This window comes from Triturus cristatus, chromosome 7 (assembly GCF_964204655.1).
Source record: "Triturus cristatus chromosome 7, aTriCri1.1, whole genome shotgun sequence".
NCBI classification, from domain to species: Eukaryota; Metazoa; Chordata; class Amphibia; order Caudata; family Salamandridae; genus Triturus; species Triturus cristatus.
The window spans coordinates 1,316,682,213-1,316,703,303 of NC_140590.1; positions in this window are offsets into that span (position 1 = coordinate 1,316,682,213).

The window sequence follows — 21,091 nt, forward strand, 5'->3', positions numbered from 1 at the left end:
CATACAGGTTAAGGTCTTAACTCTTACTCTGGCCTAATAGCTAAGGTCTTAACTGTTACTCTGGCCTAATAGATAAGGTCGTAGACTCGTACTCTGGCCTAATGGTTAAGGCCGTAACTCTTATTCTGGCCTAATAGCTAAGGTCCTAACTCTTACTCTGGCCTAATAGCTAAGGTCTTAGACTGGTACTCTGGCCTACTGGTTAAGGTCTTAACTCTTACTCTGGCCTAATAGCTAAGGTCTTAGACTCGTACTCTGGCCTAATAGCTAAGGTCTTAGACTCGTACTCTGGCCTAATAGCTAAGGTCTTAACTCTTACTCTGGCCTAATGGTTAAGGTCTTAACTCTTACTCTGGCCTAATAGCTAAGGTCTTAGGCTCGTACTCTGGCCTACAGGTTAAGGTCTTAACTCTTACTCTGGCCTAATAGCTAAGGTCTTAACTCTTACTCTGTCCTACTGGTTAAGGTCTTAACTCTTACTCTGGCCTACTGGTTAAGAACTTAACTCTTACTCTGGCCTAATAGCTAAGGTCTTAGACTCGTACTCTGACCTGATGGTTAAGGTCTTAACTCTTACTCTGGCCTACAGGTTAAGGTCTTAACTCTTACTCTGGCCTAATAGCTAAGGTCTTAGACTCGTACTGTGGCCTAATGGTTATGGTTTTAACTCTTACTCTGGCCTAATAGCTAAGGTCTTAGACTCGTACTATGGCCTACAGGTTAAGGTCTTAACTGTTACTCTGGCCTACTGGTTAAGGTCTTAACTCTTACTCTGGCCTACTGGTTAAGGTGTTAACTCTTACTCTGGGCTATTGGTTAAGGTCTTAACTCTTACTCTGGCCTAATGCTTAAGGTCTTAGACTCATACTCTGGCCTAATGGTTAAGGTCTTAACTCTTACTCTGGCCTACTGGTTACGTTCTTTACTCTTACTCTGGCCTAATAGCTAAGGTCTTAGACTCGTACTTTGGCCTAATGGTTAAGGTCTTAACTCTTACTCTGGCCTAATAGCTAAGGTCTTAACTCTTACTCTGGCCTAATAGCTAAGGTCTTAGACTCGTACACTGGCCTACTGGTTAAGGTCTTAACTCTTACTCTGGCCTAATAGCTAAGGTCTTAGACTCGTACTCTGGCCTAATGGTTAAGGTCTTAACTCTTGCTCTGTGTCCTAATAGCTAAGGTCTTAGACTCGTACTCAGGCCTACTAGCTAAGGTCTTAACTCTTACTCTGGCCTACTGGTTAAGGTCTTAACTCTTACTCTGGCCTACTGTTTAAGGTCTTAAATCTTACTCTGGCCTACTGGTTAAGGTCTTAACTCTTACTCTGTCCTACTGGTTAAGGTCTTAACTCTTATTCTGGCCTAATAGCTAAGGTCTTAGACTCATACTCTGGCCCAATGGTTAAGGTCTTAACTCTTACTCTGGACTAATAGCTAAGGTCTTAGACTCGTACTCTGGCCTACTGGTTAAGGACTTAACTCTTACTCTGGCCTAATATCTAAGGTCTTAACTCTTACTCTGGCCTACTGGTTAAGGTCTTTACTCTTACTCTGGCCTAATAGCTAAGGTCTTAGACTCGTACTCTGCCCTAATGGTTAAGGTCTTAACTCTTACTCTGGCCTAATAGCTAAGGTCATAGACTCGTACTCTGGCCTACTGGTTAAGGTCTTAACTCTTACTCTGGCCTAATAGCTAAGGTCTTAACTCTTACTCTGGCCTACTGGTTAAGGTCTTAACTCTTACTCTGGCCTACTGGTTAATGTCTTAAATCTTACTATGGCCTAATAGCTAAGATCTTACACTCGTACTCTGGCCTACTGGTTAAGGTCTTAACTCTTACTCTGGCCCACTGGTTAAGATCCTAACTCTTACTCTGGCATAATAGCTAAGGTCTTAGACTCGTACTATGGCCTACAGGTTAAGGTCTTAACTCTTACTCTGGCCCAATAGCTAAGGTCTTAGACTCGTACTATGGCCTAATGGTTAAGGTCTTAACTCTTACTCTGGCCTAATAGCTAAGGTCTTAACTCTTACTCTGGCCTACTGGTTAAGGTCTTAACTCTTACTCTGGCCTACTGGTTAAGGTCTTAACTCTTACTCTCGCCTAATAGCTAAAGTCTTAACTCTTACTCTCGCCTAATAGCTAAGGTCTTAGACTCATACTCTGGCCTACTGGTTAAGGTCTTAACTCGTACTCTGGCCTACTGTTTAAGGTCTTAACTCTTACTCTGGCCTAATAGCTAAGGTCTTAGATTTGTACTCTGGCCAAATAGCTAAAGTCTTAACTCTTACTCTGGCCTAATAGATAAGGTCTTAGACTCGTACTCTGGCCTAATCGTTAAGGTCTTAACTCTTACTCCGGCCTACTGGTTATGGTCTTAACTCTTACTCTGGCCTAAAAGCTAAGGTCTTAGACTTGTACTAAGGACTAATGGTTACGGTCTTAACTCTTACTCTGCCCTAATAGCTAAGGTCTTAGACTCGTACTCTGGCCTAATGGTTAAGGTCTTAACTCTTACTCTGGCCTAATAGCTAAGGTCTTAGACTCATACTATGGCCTAATAGCTAAGGTCTTAACTCTTACTCTGGCCTAATAGCTAAGGTCTTAGACTCGTACTCTGGCCTAATGGTTCAGGTTTAACTCTTACTCTGGCCTAATAGCTAAGGTCTTAACTCTTACTCTGGCCTAATAGCTAAGGTGTTAGACTTGTTCCTGGCCTACTGGTTAAGGTCTTAACTCTTACTCTGGCCTAATAGCTAAGGTCTAGACTCGTACTCTGGCCTACTGGTTAAGGTCTTAACTCTTACTCTGGCCTAATAGCTAAGGTCTTAACTAATACTCTGGCCTAATAGCTAAGGTCTTACACTCGTACTCTGGCCTAATGGTTTAGGTCTTAACTCTTACTCTGGCCTAATAGCTAAAGTCTTAACTCTTACTCTGGCCTAATAGCTAAGGTATTAGACTTGTTCCTGGCCTACTGGTTAAGGTCTTAACTCTTACTCTGGCCTAATAGCTAAGGTCTTAACTCGTACTCTGGCCTACTGGTTAAGGTCTTAACTCTTACTCTGGCCTAATAGCTAAGGTCTTAGACTCATACTCTGGCCTAATAGCTAAAGTCTTAACTCTTACTCTGGCCTAATAGGTAAGGTCTTAGACTCGTACTCTGGCCTAATGGTTAAGGTCTTAACTCTTACTCTGGCCTACTGGTTACGGTCTTACCTCTTACACTGGCCTAATGGCTAAGGTCTTAGACTCATACTATGGACTAATGGTAACGGTCTTAACTCTTAGTCTGGCCTAATAGCTAAGGTCTTAGACTCGTACTCTGGCCTAATGGTTAAGGTCTTAACTCTTACTCTGGCCTAATAGCTAAGGTCTTAGACTCGTACTATGGCCTAATAGCTAAGGTCTTAACTCTTACTCTGGCCTAATAGCTAAGGTCTTCGACTCATACTCTGGCATAATGGTTAAGGTCTTAACTCTTACTCTGGCCTAATAGCTAAAGTCTTAACTTTTACTCTGGCCTAATAGCTGAGGTATTAGACTTGTTCCTGGCCTACTGGTTAAGGTCTTAACTCTTACTCTGGCCTAATAGCTAAGGTCTAGACTCGTACTCTGGCCTAATAGCTAAGGTCTTAGACTCGTACTCTGGCCTAATGGTTAAGGTCTTAACTCTTACTCTGGCCTAATAGCTAAGGTCTTAGACTCATACTCTGGCCTAATGGTTAAGGTCTTAACTCTTACTCTGGCCTAATATCTAAGGTCTTAACTTTTACTCTGGCCTACTGGTTAAGGTCTTAACTCTTACTCTGGCCTACTGTTAAGGTCTTAACTCTTACTCTGGCCTAATAGCTAAGGTCTTAGACTCGTACTCTGGCCTAATGGTTAAGGTCTTAACTCTTACTCTGGCCTAATAGCTAAGGTCTTAGACTCGTACTCTGGCCTTATAGCTAAGGTCTTAGACTCATACTCTGGCATACAGGTTAAGGTCTTAACTCTTACTCTGGCCTAATAGCTAAGGTCTCAACTCTTACTCTGGCCTAATAGCTAAAGTCGTAGACTCGTACTCTGGCCTAATGGTTAAGGCCGTAACTCTTATTCTGGCCTAATAGCTAAGGTCCTAACACTTACTCTGGCCTAATAGCTAAGGTCTTAGACTGGTACTCTGGCCTACTGGTTAAGGTCTTAACTCTTACTCTGGCCTAATAGTTAAGGTCTTAGACTCGTACTCTGGCCTAATAGCTAAGGTCTTAGACTCGTACTCTGGCCTAATAGCTAAGGTCTTAACTCTTACTCTGGCCTAATGGTTAAGGTCTTAACTCTTACTATGGCCTAATAGCTAAGGTCTTAACTCGTACTCTGGCCTACTGGTTAAGGTCTTAACTCTTACTCTGGCCTAATAGCTAAGGTCTTAGACTCGTACTCTGGCCTAATAGCTAAAGTCTTAACTCTTACTCTGGCCTAATAGGTAAGGTCTTAGACTCGTACTCTGGCCTAATGGTTAAGGTCTTAACTCTTACTCTGGCCTACTGGTTACGGTCTTACCTCTTACACTGGCCTAATGGCTAAGGTCTTAGACTCGTACTATGGACTAATGGTAATGGTCTTAACTCTTAGTCTGGCCTAATAGCTATGGTCTTAGACTCGTACTCTGGCCGAATGTTTAAGGTCTTAACTCTTACTCTGGCCTAATAGCTAAGGTCTTAGACTCGTACTATGGCCTAATAGCTAAGGTCTTAACTCTTACTCTGGCCTAATAGCTAAGGTCTTAGACTCATACTCTGGCCTAATGGTTAAGGTCTTAACTCTTACTCTGGCCTAATAGCTAAGGTCTTAACTCTTACTCTGGCCTAATAGCTAAGGTATTAGACTTGTTCCTGGCCTACTGGTTAAGGTCTTAACTCTTACTCTGGCCTAATAGCTAAGGTCTAGACTCGTACTCTGGCCTAATAGCTAAGGTCTTAGACTCGTACTCTGGCCTAATGGTTAAGGTCTTAACTCTTACTCTGGCCTAATAGCTAAGGTCTTAGACTCATACTCTGGCCTAATGGTTAAGGTCTTAACTCTTACTCTGGCCTAATATCTAACGTCTTAACTTTTACTCTGGCCTACTGGTTAAGGTCTTAACTCTTACTCTGGCCTACTGTTAAGGTCTTAACTCTTACTCTGGCCTAATAGTTAAGGTCTTAGACTCGTACTCTGGCCTAATGGTTAAGGTCTTAACTCTTACTCTGGCCTAATAGCTAAGGTCTTAGACTCGTACTCTGGCCTAATAGCTAAGGTCTTAGACTCGTACTCTGGCATACAGGTTAAGGTCTTAACTCTTACTCTGGCCTAATAGCTAAGGTCTTAACTGTTACTCTGGCCTAATAGATAAGGTCGTAGACTCGTACTCTGGCCTAATGGTTAAGGCCGTAACTCTTATTCTGGCCTAATAGCTAAGGTCCTAACTCTTACTCTGGCCTAATAGCTAAGGTCTTAGACTGGTACTCTGGCCTACTGGTTAAGGTCTTAACTCTTACTCTGGCCTAATAGCTAAGGTCTTAGACTCGTACTCTGGCCTAATAGCTAAGGTCTTAGACTCGTACTCTGGCCTAATAGCTAAGGTCTTAACTCTTACTCTGGCCTAATGGTTAAGGTCTTAACTCTTACTCTGGCCTAATAGCTAAGGTCTTAGGCTCGTACTCTGGCCTACAGGTTAAGGTCTTAACTCTTACTCTGGCCTAATAGCTAAGGTCTTAACTCTTACTCTGTCCTACTGGTTAAGGTCTTAACTCTTACTCTGGCCTACTGGTTAAGGACTTAACTCTTACTCTGGCCTAATAGCTAAGGTCTTAGACTCGTACTCTGACCTAATGGTTAAGGTCTTAACTCTTACTCTGGCCTACAGGTTAAGGTCTTACTCTTACTCTGGCCTAATAGCTAAGGTCTTAGACTCGTACTGTGGCCTAATGGTTATGGTTTTAACTCTTACTCTGGCCTAATAGCTAAGGTCTTAGACTCGTACAATGGCCTACAGGTTAAGGTCTTAACTGTTACTCTGGCCTACTGGTTAAGGTCTTAACTCTTACTCTGGCCTACTGGTTAAGGTGTTAACTCTTACTCTGGGCTATTGGTTAAGGTCTTAACTCTTACTCTGGCCTAATGCTTAAGGTCTTAGACTCATACTCTGGCCTAATGGTTAAGGTCTTAACTCTTACTCTGGCCTACTGGTTACGTTCTTTACTCTTACTCTGGCCTAATAGCTAAGGTCTTAGACTCGTACTTTGGCCTAATGGTTAAGGTCTTAACTCTTACTCTGGCCTAATAGCTAAGGTCTTAACTCTTACTCTGGCCTAATAGCTAAGGTCTTAGACTCGTACACTGGCCTACTGGTTAAGGTCTTAACTCTTACTCTGGCCTAATAGCTAAGGTCTTAGACTCGTACTCTGGCCTAATGGTTAAGGTCTTAACTCTTGCTCTGTGTCCTCATAGCTAAGGTCTTAGACTCGTACTCAGGCCTACTAGCTAAGGTCTTAACTCTTACTCTGGCCTACTGGTTAAGGTCTTAACTCTTACTCTGGCCTACTGTTTAAGGTCTTAAATCTTACTCTGGCCTACTGGTTAAGGTCTTAACTCTTACTCTGTCCTACTGGTTAAGGTCTTAACTCTTATTCAGGCCTAATAGCTAAGGTCTTAGACTCATACTCTGGCCCAATGGTTAAGGTCTTAACTCTTACTCTGGACTAATAGCTAAGGTCTTAGACTCGTACTCTGGCCTACTGGTTAAGGACTTAACTCTTACTCTGGCCTAATATCTAAGGTCTTAACTCTTACTCTGGCCTACTGGTTAAGGTCTTTACTCTTACTCTGGCCTAATAGCTAAGGTCTTAGACTCGTACTCTGGCCTAATGGTTAAGGTCTTAACTCTTACTCTGGCCTGATAGCTAAGGTCTTAGACTCGTACTCTGGCCTACTGGTTAAGGTCTTAACTCTTACTCTGGGCTAATAGCTAAGGTCTTAACTCTTACTCTGGCCTACTGGTTAAGGTCTTAACTCTTACTCTGGCCTACTGGTTAAGGTCTTAAATCTTACTATGGCCTAATAGCTAAGGTCTTACACCCGTACTCTGGCCTACTGGTTAAGGTCTTAACTCTTACTCTGGCCCACTGGTTAAGATCTTAACTCTTACTCTGGCCTAATAGCTAAGGTCTTAGACTCGTACTATGGCCTACAGGTTAAGGTCTTAACTCTTACTCTGGCCCAATAGCTAAGGTCTTAGACTCGTACTATGGCCTAATGGTTAAGGTCTTAACTCTTACTCTGGCCTAATAGCTAAGGTCTAAACTCTTACGCTGGCCTACTGGTTAAGGTCTTAACTCTTACTCTGGCCTACTGGTTAAGGTCTTAACTCTTACTCTCGCCTAATAGCTAAAGTCTTAACTCTTACTCTCGCCTAATAGCTAAGGTCTTAGACTCATACTCTGGCCTACTGGTTAAGGACTTAACTCGTACTCTGGCCTACTGTTTAAGGTCTTAACTCTTACTCTGGCCTAATAGCTAAGGTCTTAGATTCGTACTCTGGCCTAATAGCTAAAGTCTTAACTCTTACTCTGGCCTAATAGATAAGGTCTTAGACTCGTACTCTGGCCTAATGGTTAAGGTCTTAACTCTTACTCCGGCCTACTGGTTATGGTCTTAACTCTTACTCTGGCCTAATAGCTAAGGTCTTAGACTTGTACTAAGGACTAATGGTTACGGTCTTAACTCTTACTCTGCCCTAATAGCTAAGGTCTTAGACTCGTACTCTGGCCTAATGGTTAAGGTCTTAACTCTTACTCTGGCCTAATAGCTAAGGTCTTAGACTCGTACTATGGCCTAATAGCTAAGGTCTTAACTCTTACTCTAGCCTAATAGCTAAGGTCTTAGACTCGTACTCTGGCCTAATGGTTCAGGTTTAACTCTTACTCTGGCCTAATAGCTAAGGTCTTAACTCTTACTCTGGCCTAATAGCTAAGGTATTAGACTTGTTCCTGGCCTACTGGTTAAGGTCTTAACTCTTACTCTGGCCTAATAGCTAAGGTCTTGACTCGTACTCTGGCCTACTGGTTAAGGTCTTAACTCTTACTCTGGCCTAATAGCTAAGGTCTTAACTAATACTCTGGCCTAATAGCTAAGGTCTTACACTCGTACTCTGGCCTAATGGTTTAGGTCTTAACTCTTACTCTGGCCTAATAGCTAGGGTCTTAACTCTTACTCTGGCCTAATAGCTAAGGTATTAGACTTGTTCCTGGCCTACTGGTTAAGGTCTTAACTCTTACTCTGGCCTCATAGCTAAGGTCTTAGACTCGTACTCTGGCCTAATGGTTAAGGTCTTAACTCTTACTCTGGCCTACTGGTTACGGTCTTACCTCTTACACTGGCCTAATGGCTAAGGTCTTAGACTCGTACTATGGACTAATGGTAACGGTCTTAACTCTTAGTCTGGCCTAATAGCTAAGGTCTTAGACTCGTACTCTGGCCTAATGGTTAAGGTCTTAACTCTTACTCTGGCCTAATAGCTAAGGTCTTAGACTCGTACTATGGCCTAATAGCTAAGGTCTTAACTCTTACTCTGGCCTAATAGCTAAGGTCTTAGACTCATACTCTGGCCTAATGGTTAAGGTCTTAACTCTTACTCTGGCCTAATAGCTAAGGTCTTAACTCTTACTCTGGCCTAATATCTAAGGTATTAGACTTGTTCCTGGCCTACTGGTTAAGGTCTTAACTCTTACTCTGGCCTAATAGCTAAGGTCTAGACTCGTACTCTGGCCTAATAGCTAAGGTCTTAGACTCGTACTCTGGCCTAATGGTTAAGGTCTTAACTCTTACTCTGGCCTAATAGCTAAGGTCTTAGACTCATACTCTGGCCTAATGGTTAAGGTCTTAACTCTTACTCTGGCCTAATATCTAAGGTCTTAACTTTTACTCTGGCCTACTGGTTAAGGTCTTAACTCTTACTCTGGCCTACTGTTAAGGTCTTAACTCTTACTCTGGCCTAATAGCTAAGGTCTTAGACTCATACTCTGGCCTAATGGTTAAGGTCCTAACTCTTACTCTGGCCTAATAGCTAAGGTCTTAGACTCATACTCTGGCCTAATAGCTAAGGTCTTAGACTCATACTCTGGCATACAGGTTAAGGTCTTAACTCTTACTCTTGCCTAATAGCTAAGGTCTCAACTCTTACTCTGGCCTAATAGCTAAAGTTGTAGACTCGTACTCTGGCCTAATGGTTAAGGCCGTAACTCTTATTCTGGCCTAATAGCTAAGGTCCTAACTCTTACACTGGCCTAATAGCTAAGGTCTTAGACTGGTACTCTGGCCTACTGGTTAAGGTCTTAACTCTTACTCTGGCCTAATAGTTAAGGTCTTAGACTCGTACTCTGGCCTAATAGCTAAGGTCTTAGACTCGTACTCTGGCCTAATAGCTAAGGTCTTAACTCTTACTCTGGCCTAATGGTTAAGGTCTTGACTCTTACTCTGGCCTAATAGCTAAGGTCTTAACTCGTACTCTGGCCTACTGGTTAAGGTCTTAACTCTTACTCTGGCCTAATAGCTAAGGTCTTAGACTCGTACTCTGGCCTAATAGCTAAAGTCTTAACTCTTACTCTGGCCTAATAGGTAAAGTCTTAGACTCGTACTTTGGCCTAATGGTTAAGGTCTTAACTCTTACTCTGGCCTAATAGCTAAGGTCTTAGACTCGTACTATGGCCTAATAGCTAAGGTCTTAACTCTTACTCTGGCCTAATAGCTAAGGTATTAGACTTGTTCCTGGCCTACTGGTTAAGGTCTTAACTCTTACTCTTGCCTAATAGCTAAGGTCTTAACTCGTACTCTGGCCTACTGGTTAAGGTCTTAACTCTTACTCTGGCCTAATAGCTAAGGTCTTAGACTCGTACTCTGGCCTAATAGCTAAAGTCTTAACTCTTACTCTGGCCTAATAGGTAAGGTCTTAGACTCGTACTCTGGCCTAATGGTTAAGGTCTTAACTCTTACTCTGGCCTACTGGTTACGGTCTTACCTCTTACACTGGCCTAATGGCTAAGGTCTTAGACTCGTACTATGGACTAATGGTAACGGTCTTAACTCTTAGTCTGGCCTAATAGCTAAGGTCTTAGACTCGTACTCTGGCCTAATGGTTAAGGTCTTAACTCTTACTCTGGCCTAATAGCTAAGGTCTTAGACTCGTACTATAGCCTAATAGCTAAGGTCTTAACTCTTACTCTGGCCTAATAGCTAAGGTCTTAGACTCATACTCTGGCCTAATGGTTAAGGTCTTAACTCTTACTCTGGCCTAATAGCTAAGGTCTTAACTCTTACTCTGGCCTAATATCTAAGGTATTAGACTTGTTCCTGGCCTACTGGTTAAGGTCTTAACTCTTACTCTGGCCTAATAGCTAAGGTCTAGACTCGTACTCTGGCCTAATAGCTAAGGTCTTAGACTCGTACTCTGGCCTAATGGTTAAGGACTTAACTCTTACTCTGGCCTAATAGCTAAGGTCTTAGACTCATACTCTGGCCTAATGGTTAAGGTCTTAACTCTTACTCTGGCCTAATATCTAAGGTCTTAACTTTTACTCTGGCCTACTGGTTAAGGTCTTAACTCTTACTCTGGCCTACTGTTAAGGTCTTAACTCTTACTCTGGCCTAATAGCTAAGGTCTTAGACTCGTACTCTGGCCTAATGGTTAAGGTCTTAACACTTACTCTGGCCTAATAGCTAAGGTCTTAGACTCGTACTCTGGCCTAATAGCTAAGGTCTTAGACTCATACTCTGGCATACAGGTTAAGGTCTTAAATCTTACTCTGGCCTAATAGCTAAGGTCTCAACTCTTACTCTGGCCTAATAGCTAAAGTCGTAGACTCGTACTCTGGCCTAATGGTTAAGGCCGTAACTCTTATTCTGGCCTAATAGCTAAGGTCCTAACTCTTACTCTGGCCTAATAGCTAAGGTCTTAGACTGGTACTCTGGCCTACTGGTTAAGGTCTTAACTCTTACTCTGGCCTAATAGTTAAGGTCTTAGACTCGTACTCTGGCCTAATAGCTAAGGTCTTAGACTCATACTCTGGCCTAATAGCTAAGGTCTTAACTCTTACTCTGGCCTAATGGTTAAGGTCTTAACTCTTACTCTGGCCTAATAGCTAAGGTCTTAACTCGTACTCTGGCCTACTGGTTAAGGTCTTAACTCTTACTCTGGCCTAATAGCTAAGGTCTTAGACTCGTACTCTGGCCTAATAGCTAAAGTCTTAACTCTTACTCTGGCCTAATAGGTAAGGTCTTAGACTCGTACTCTGGCCTAATGGTTAAGGTCTTAACTCTTACTCTGGCCTACTGGTTACGGTCTTACCTCTTACACTGGCCTAATGGCTAAGGTCTTAGACTCGTACTATGGACTAATGGTAATGGTCTTAACTCTTAGTCTGGCCTAATAGCTAAGGTCTTAGACTCGTACTCTGGCCTAATGGTTAAGGTCTTAACTCTTACTCTGGCCTAATAGCTAAGGTCTTAGACTCGTACTATGGCCTAATAGCTAAGGCCTTAACTCTTACTCTGGCCTAATAGCTAAGGTCTTAGACTCATACTCTGGCCTAATGGTTAAGGTCTTAACTCTTACTCTGGCCTAATAGCTAAGGTCTTAACTCTTACTCTGGCCTAATAGCTAAGGTATTAGACTTGTTCCTGGCCTACTGGTTAAGGTCTTAACTCTTACTCTGGCCTAATAGCTAAGGTCTAGACTCGTACTCTGGCCTAATAGCTAAGGTCTTAGACTCGTACTCTGGCCTAATGGTTAAGGTCTTAACTCTTACTCTGGCCTAATAGCTAAGGTCTTAGACTCATACTCTGGCCTAATGGTTAAGGTCTTAACTCTTACTCTGGCCTAATATCTAACGTCTTAACTTTTACTCTGGCCTACTGGTTAAGGTCTTAACTCTTACTCTGGCCTACTGGTAAGGTCTTAACTCTTACTCTGGCCTAATAGCTAAGGTCTTAGACTCGTACTCTGGCCTAATGTTTAAGGTCTTAACTCTTACTCTGGCCTAATAGCTAAGGTCTTAGACTCGTACTCTGGCCTAATAGCTAAGGTCTTATACTCGTACTCTGGCATACAGGTTAAGGTCTTAACTCTTACTCTGGCCTAATAGCTAAGGTCTTAATTGTTACTCTGGCCTAATAGCTAAGGTCGTAGACTCGTACTCTGGCCTAATGGTTAAGGCCGTAACTCTTATTCTGGCCTAATAGCTAAGGTCCTAACTCTTACTCTGGCCTAATAGCTTAGGTCTTAGACTGGTACTCTGGCCTACTGGTTAAGGTCTTAACTCTTACTCTGGCCTAATAGCTAAGGTCTTAGACTTGTACTCTGGCCTAATAGCTAAGGTCTTAGACTCGTACTCTGGCCAAATAGCTAAGGTCTTAGCTCTTACTCTGGCCTAATGGTTAAGGTCTTAACTCTTACTCTGGCCTAATAGCTAAGGTCTTAGGATCGTACTCTGGCCTACAGGTTAAGGTCTTAACTCTTACTCTGGCCTAATAGCTAAGGTCTTAACTCTTACTCTGTCCTACTGGTTAAGGTCTTAACTCTTACTCTGGCCTACTGGTTAAGGTCTTAACTCTTACTCTGGCCTAATAGCTAAGGTCTTAGACTCGTACTCTGACCTAATGGTTAAGGTCTTAACTCTTACTCTGGCCTACAGGTTAAGGTCTTAACTCTTACTCTGGCCTAATAGCTAAGGTCTTAGACTCGTACTGTGGCCTAATGGTTATTGTTTTAACTCTTACTCTGGCCTAATAGCTAAGGTCTTAGACTCGTACTATGGCCTACAGGTTAAGGTCTTAACTGTTACTCTGGCCTACTGGTTAAGGTATTAACTCTTACTCTGGCCTACTGGTTAAGGTGTTAACTCTTACTCTGGGCTATTGGTTAAGGTCTTAACTCTTACTCTGGCCTAATAGCTAAGGTCTTAACTCTTACGCTGGCCTAATAGCTAAGGTCTTAGACTCGTACACTGGCCTACTGGTTAAGGTCTTAACTCTTACTCTGGCCTAATAGCTAAGGTCTTAGACTCGTACTCTGGCCTAATGGTTAAGGTCTTAACTCTTGCTCTGTGTCCTAATAGCTAAGGTCTTAGACTCGTACTCAGGCCTACTAGCTAAGGTCTTAACTGTTACTCTGGCCTACTGGTTAAGGTCTTAACTCTTACTCTGGCCTACTGTTTAAGGTCTTAAATCTTACTCTGGCCTACTGGTTAAGGTCTTAACTCTTACTCTGGCCTACTGGTTAAGGTCTTAACTCTTACTCTGGCCTAATAGCTAAGGTCTTAGACTCATACTCTGGCCTAATGGTTAAGGTCTTAACTCTTACTCTGGACTAATAGCTAAGGTCTTAGACTCGTACTCTGGCCTACTGGTTAAGGTCTTAACTCTTACTCTGGCCTAATATCTAAGGTCTTAACTCTTACTCTGGCCTACTGGTTAAGGTCTTTACTCTTACTCTGGCCTAATAGCTAAGGTCTTAGACTCATACTCTGGCCTAATGGTTAAGGTCTTAACTCTTACTCTGGCCTGATAGCTAAGGTCTTAGACTCGTACTCTGGCCTACTGGTTAAGGTCTTAAATCTTACTATGGCCTAATAGCTAAGGTCTTACACTCGTACTCTGGCCTACTGGTTAAGGTCTTAACTCTCACTCTGGCCCACTGGTTAAGATCTTAACTCTTACTCTGGCCTAATAGCTAAGGTCTTAGACTCGTACTATGGCCTCCAGGTTAAGGTCTTAACTCTTACTCTGGCCCAATAGCTAAGGTCTAAGACTCGTACTATGGCCTAATGGTTAAGGTCTTAACTCTTACTCTGGCCTAATAGCTAAGGTCTTAACTCTTACTCTGGCCTACTGGTTAAGGTCTTAACTCTTACTCTGGCCTACTGGTTAAGGTCTTAACTCTTACTCTCGCCTAATAGCTAAAGTCTTAACTCTTACTCTCGCCTAATAGCTAAGGTCTTAGACTCATACTCTGGCCTACTGGTTAAGGTCTTAACTCGTACTCTGGCCTACTGTTTAAGGTCTTAACTCTTACTCTGGCCTAATAGCTAAGGTCTTAGATTCGTACTCTGGCCTAATAGCTAAAGTCTTAACTCTTACTCTGGCCTAATAGATAAGGTCTTAGACTCGTACTCTGGCCTAATGGTTAAGGTCTTAACTCTTACTCCGGCCTACTGGTTATGTTCTTAACTCTTACTCTGGCCTAATAGCTAAGGTCTTAGACTTGTACTAAGGACTAATGGTTACGGTCTTAACTCTTACTCTGCCCTAATAGCTAAGGTCTTAGACTCGTACTCTGGCCTAATGGTTAAGGTCTTAACTCTTACTCTGGCCTAATAGCTAAGGTCTTAGACTCGTACTATGGCCTAATAGCTAAGGTCTTAACTCTTACTCTGGCCTAATAGCTAAGGTCTTAGACTCGTACTCTGGCCTAATGGTTCAGGTTTAACTCTTACTCTGACCTAATAGCTAAGGTCTTAGACTCGTACTCTGGCCTAATGGTTAAGGTCTTAACTCTTACTCTGGCCTAATAGCTAAGGTCTTAGACTCGTACTCTGGCCTAATAGCTAAGGTCTTAGACTCATACTCTGGCATACAGGTTAAGGTCTTAACTCTTACTCTGGCCTAATAGCTAAGGTCTCAACTCTTACTCTGGCCTAATAGCTAAAGTCGTAGACTCGTACTCTGGCCTAATGGTTACGGTCTTAACTCTTACTCTGCCCTAATAGCTAAGGTCTTAGACTCGTACTCTGGCCTTCTGGTTAAGGTCTTAACTCTTACTCTGGCCTAATAGTTAAGGTCTTAGACTCGTACTCTGGCCTAATAGCTAAGGTCTTAGACTCGTACTCTGGCCTAATAGCTAAGGTCTTAACTCTTACTCTGGCCTACTGGTTAAGGTCTTAACTCTTACTCTGGCCTAATAGCTAAGGTCTTAGACTCGTACTCTGGCCTAATAGCTAAGGTCTTAACTCTTACTCTGGCCTACTGGTTAAGGTCTTAACTCTTACTCTGGCCTAATAGTTAAGGTCTTAGACTCGTACTCTGGCCTAATAGCTAAGGTCTTAGACTCGTACTCTGGCCTAATAGCTAAGGTCTTAACTCTTACTCTGGCCTACTGGTTAAGGTCTTAACTCTTACTCTGGCCTAATAGCTAAGGTCTTAGACTCGTACTCTGGCCTAATAGCTAAAGTCTTAACTCTTACTCTGGCCTACTGGTTACGGTCTTACCTCTTACACTGGCCTAATGGCTAAGGTCTTAGACTCGTACTATGGACTAATGGTAATGGTCTTAACTCTTAGTCTGGCCTAATAGCTAAGGTCTTAGACTCGTACTCTGGCCTAATGGTTAAGGTCTTAACTCTTACTCTGGCCTAATAGCTAAGGTCTTAACTCTTACTCTGGCCTAATAGCTAAGGTATTAGACTTGTTCCTGGCCTACTGGTTAAGGTCCTAACTCTTACTCTGGCCTAATAGCTAAGGTCTTAACTCGTACTCTGGCCTACTGGTTAAGGTCTTAACTCTTACTCTGGCCTAATAGCTAAGGTCTTAACTCTTACTCTGGCCTACTGGTTAAGGTCTTAACTCTTACTCTGGCCTAATAGCTAAGGTCTTAGACTCGTACTCTGGCCTAATAGCTAAGGTCTTAACTCTTACTCTGGCCTACTGGTTAAGGTCTTAACTCTTACTCTGGCCTAATAGTTAAGGTCTTAGACTCGTACTCTGGCCTAATAGCTAAGGTCTTAGACTCGTACTCTGGCCTAATAGCTAAGGTCTTAACTCTTACTCTGGCCTACTGGTTAAGGTCTTAACTCTTACTCTGGCCTAATAGCTAAGGTCTTAGACTCGTACTCTGGCCTAATAGCTAAAGTCTTAACTCTTACTCTGGCCTACTGGTTACGGTCTTACCTCTTACACTGGCCTAATGGCTAAGGTCTTAGACTCGTACTATGGACTAATGGTAATGGTCTTAACTCTTAGTCTGGCCTAATAGCTAAGGTCTTAGACTCGTACTCTGGCCTAATGGTTAAGGTCTTAACTCTTACTCTGGCCTAATAGCTAAGGTCTTAACTCTTACTCTGGCCTAATAGCTAAGGTATTAGACTTGTTCCTGGCCTACTGGTTAAGGTCCTAACTCTTACTCTGGCCTAATAGCTAAGGTCTTAACTCGTACTCTGGCCTACTGGTTAAGGTCTTAACTCTTACTCTGGCCTAATAGCTAAGGTCTTAGACTCGTACTCTGGCCTAATAGCTAAAGTCTTAACTCTTACTCTGGCCTAATAGGTAAGGTCTTAGACTCGTACTCTGGCCTAATGGTTAAGGTCTTAACTCTTACTCTGGCCTACTGGTTACGGTCTTACCTCTTACACTGGCCTAATGGCTAAGGTCTTAGACTCGTACTATGGACTAATGGTAACGGTCTTAACTCTTAGTCTGGCCTAATAGCTAAGGTCTTAGACTCGTACTCTGGCCTAATGGTTAAGGTCTTAACTCTTACTCTGGCCTAATAGCTAAGGTCTTAGACTCGTACTATGGCCTAATAGCTAAGGTCTTAACTCTTACTCTGGCCTAATAGCTAAGGTCTTAGACTCATACTCTGGCCTAATGGTTAAGGTCTTAACTCTTACTCTGGCCTAATAGCTAAGGTCTTAACTCTTACTCTGGCCTAATATCTAAGGTATTAGACTTGTTCCTGGCCTACTGGTTAAGGTCTTAACTCGTACTCTGGCCTACTGGTTAAGGTCTTAACTCTTACTCTGGCCTAATATCTAAGGTCTTAACTCTTACTCTGGCCTACTGGTTAAGGTCTTTACTCTTACTCTGGCCTAATAGCTAAGGTCTTAGACTCATACTCTGGCCTAATGGTTAAGGTCTTAACTCTTACTCTGGCCTGATAGCTAAGGTCTTAGACTCGTACTCTGGCCTACTGGTTAAGGTCTTAAATCTTACTATGGCCTAATAGCTAAGGTCTTACACTCGTACTCTGGCCTACTGGTTAAGGTCTTAACTCTCACTCTGGCCCACTGGTTAAGATCTTAACTCTTACTCTGGCCTAATAGCTAAGGTCTTAGACTCGTACTATGGCCTCCAGGTTAAGGTCTTAACTCTTACTCTGGCCCAATAGCTAAGGTCTAAGACTCGTACTATGGCCTAATGGTTAAGGTCTTAACTCTTACTCTGGCCTAATAGCTAAGGTCTTAACTCTTACTCTGGCCTACTGGTTAAGGTCTTAACTCTTACTCTGGCCTACTGGTTAAGGTCTTAACTCTTACTCTCGCCTAATAGCTAAAGTCTTAACTCTTACTCTCGCCTAATAGCTAAGGTCTTAGACTCATACTCTGGCCTACTGGTTAAGGTCTTAACTCGTACTCTGGCCTACTGTTTAAGGTCTTAACTCTTACTCTGGCCTAATAGCTAAGGTCTTAGATTCGTACTCTGGCCTAATAGCTAAAGTCTTAACTCTTACTCTGGCCTAATAGATAAGGTCTTAGACTCGTACTCTGGCCTAATGGTTAAGGTCTTAACTCTTACTCCGGCCTACTGGTTATGTTCTTAACTCTTACTCTGGCCTAATAGCTAAGGTCTTAGACTTGTACTAAGGACTAATGGTTACGGTCTTAACTCTTACTCTGCCCTAATAGCTAAGGTCTTAGACTCGTACTCTGGCCTAATGGTTAAGGTCTTAACTCTTACTCTGGCCTAATAGCTAAGGTCTTAGACTCGTACTATGGCCTAATAGCTAAGGTCTTAACTCTTACTCTGGCCTAATAGCTAAGGTCTTAGACTCGTACTCTGGCCTAATGGTTCAGGTTTAACTCTTACTCTGACCTAATAGCTAAGGTCTTAGACTCGTACTCTGGCCTAATGGTTAAGGTCTTAACTCTTACTCTGGCCTAATAGCTAAGGTCTTAGACTCGTACTCTGGCCTAATAGCTAAGGTCTTAGACTCATACTCTGGCATACAGGTTAAGGTCTTAACTCTTACTCTGGCCTAATAGCTAAGGTCTCAACTCTTACTCTGGCCTAATAGCTAAAGTCGTAGACTCGTACTCTGGCCTAATGGTTACGGTCTTAACTCTTACTCTGCCCTAATAGCTAAGGTCTTAGACTCGTACTCTGGCCTTCTGGTTAAGGTCTTAACTCTTACTCTGGCCTAATAGTTAAGGTCTTAGACTCGTACTCTGGCCTAATAGCTAAGGTCTTAGACTCGTACTCTGGCCTAATAGCTAAGGTCTTAACTCTTACTCTGGCCTACTGGTTAAGGTCTTAACTCTTACTCTGGCCTAATAGCTAAGGTCTTAGACTCGTACTCTGGCCTAATAGCTAAGGTCTTAACTCTTACTCTGGCCTACTGGTTAAGGTCTTAACTCTTACTCTGGCCTAATAGTTAAGGTCTTAGACTCGTACTCTGGCCTAATAGCTAAGGTCTTAGACTCGTACTCTGGCCTAATAGCTAAGGTCTTAACTCTTACTCTGGCCTACTGGTTAAGGTCTTAACTCTTACTCTGGCCTAATAGCTAAGGTCTTAGACTCGTACTCTGGCCTAATAGCTAAAGTCTTAACTCTTACTCTGGCCTACTGGTTACGGTCTTACCTCTTACACTGGCCTAATGGCTAAGGTCTTAGACTCGTACTATGGACTAATGGTAATGGTCTTAACTCTTAGTCTGGCCTAATAGCTAAGGTCTTAGACTCGTACTCTGGCCTAATGGTTAAGGTCTTAACTCTTACTCTGGCCTAATAGCTAAGGTCTTAACTCTTACTCTGGCCTAATAGCTAAGGTATTAGACTTGTTCCTGGCCTACTGGTTAAGGTCCTAACTCTTACTCTGGCCTAATAGCTAAGGTCTTAACTCGTACTCTGGCCTACTGGTTAAGGTCTTAACTCTTACTCTGGCCTAATAGCTAAGGTCTTAACTCTTACTCTGGCCTACTGGTTAAGGTCTTAACTCTTACTCTGGCCTAATAGCTAAGGTCTTAGACTCGTACTCTGGCCTAATAGCTAAGGTCTTAACTCTTACTCTGGCCTACTGGTTAAGGTCTTAACTCTTACTCTGGCCTAATAGTTAAGGTCTTAGACTCGTACTCTGGCCTAATAGCTAAGGTCTTAGACTCGTACTCTGGCCTAATAGCTAAGGTCTTAACTCTTACTCTGGCCTACTGGTTAAGGTCTTAACTCTTACTCTGGCCTAATAGCTAAGGTCTTAGACTCGTACTCTGGCCTAATAGCTAAAGTCTTAACTCTTACTCTGGCCTACTGGTTACGGTCTTACCTCTTACACTGGCCTAATGGCTAAGGTCTTAGACTCGTACTATGGACTAATGGTAATGGTCTTAACTCTTAGTCTGGCCTAATAGCTAAGGTCTTAGACTCGTACTCTGGCCTAATGGTTAAGGTCTTAACTCTTACTCTGGCCTAATAGCTAAGGTCTTAACTCTTACTCTGGCCTAATAGCTAAGGTATTAGACTTGTTCCTGGCCTACTGGTTAAGGTCCTAACTCTTACTCTGGCCTAATAGCTAAGGTCTTAACTCGTACTCTGGCCTACTGGTTAAGGTCTTAACTCTTACTCTGGCCTAATAGCTAAGGTCTTAGACTCGTACTCTGGCCTAATAGCTAAAGTCTTAACTCTTACTCTGGCCTAATAGGTAAGGTCTTAGACTCGTACTCTGGCCTAATGGTTAAGGTCTTAACTCTTACTCTGGCCTACTGGTTACGGTCTTACCTCTTACACTGGCCTAATGGCTAAGGTCTTAGACTCGTACTATGGACTAATGGTAACGGTCTTAACTCTTAGTCTGGCCTAATAGCTAAGGTCTTAGACTCGTACTCTGGCCTAATGGTTAAGGTCTTAACTCTTACTCTGGCCTAATAGCTAAGGTCTTAGACTCGTACTATGGCCTAATAGCTAAGGTCTTAACTCTTACTCTGGCCTAATAGCTAAGGTCTTAGACTCATACTCTGGCCTAATGGTTAAGGTCTTAACTCTTACTCTGGCCTAATAGCTAAGGTCTTAACTCTTACTCTGGCCTAATATCTAAGGTATTAGACTTGTTCCTGGCCTACTGGTTAAGGTCTTAACTCTTACTCTGGCCTTATAGCTAAGGTCTAGACTCGTACTCTGGCCTAATAGCTAAGGTCTTAGACTCATACTCTGGCCTAATGGTTAAGGTCTTAACTCTTACTCTGGCCTAATATCTAAGGTCTTAACTTTTACTCTGGCCTACTGGTTAAGGTCTTAACTCTTACTCTGGCCTACTGTTAAGGTCTTAACTCTTACTCTGGCCTAATAGCTAAGGTCTTAGACTCGTACTCTGGCCTAATGGTTAAGGTCTTAACTCTTACTCTGGCCTAATAGCTAAGGTCTTAGACTCGTACTCTGGCCTAATAGCTAAGGTCTTAGACTCATACTCTGGCATAAAGGTTAAGGTCTTAACTCTTACTCTGGCCTAATAGCTAAGGTCTCAACTCTTACTCTGGCCTAATAGCTAAAGTCGTAGACTCGTACTCTGGCCTAATGGTTAAGGCCGTAACTCTTATTCTGGCCTAATAGCTAAGGTCCTAACTCTTACTCTGGCCTAATAGCTAAGGTCTTAGACTGGTACTCTGGCCTACTGGTTAAGGTCTTAACTCTTACTCTGGCCTAATAGTTAAGGTCTTAGACTCGTACTCTGGCCTAATAGCTAAGGTCTTAGACTTGTACTCTGGCCTAATGGTTAAGGTCTTAACTCTTACTCTGGCCTACTGGATACGGTCTTACCTCTTACACTGGCCTAATGGCTAAGGTCTTAGACTCGTACTATGGACTAATGGTAATGGTCTTAACTCTTAGTCTGGCCTAATAGCTAAGGTCTTAGACTCGTACTCTGGCCTAATGGTTAAGGTCTTAACTCTTACTCTGGCCTAATAGCTAAGGTCTTAACTCTTACTCTGGCCTAATAGCTAAGGTATTAGACTTGTTCCTGGCCTACTGGTTAAGGTCTTAACTCTTACTCTGGCCTAATAGCTAAGGTCTTAACTCGTACTCTGGCCTACTGGTT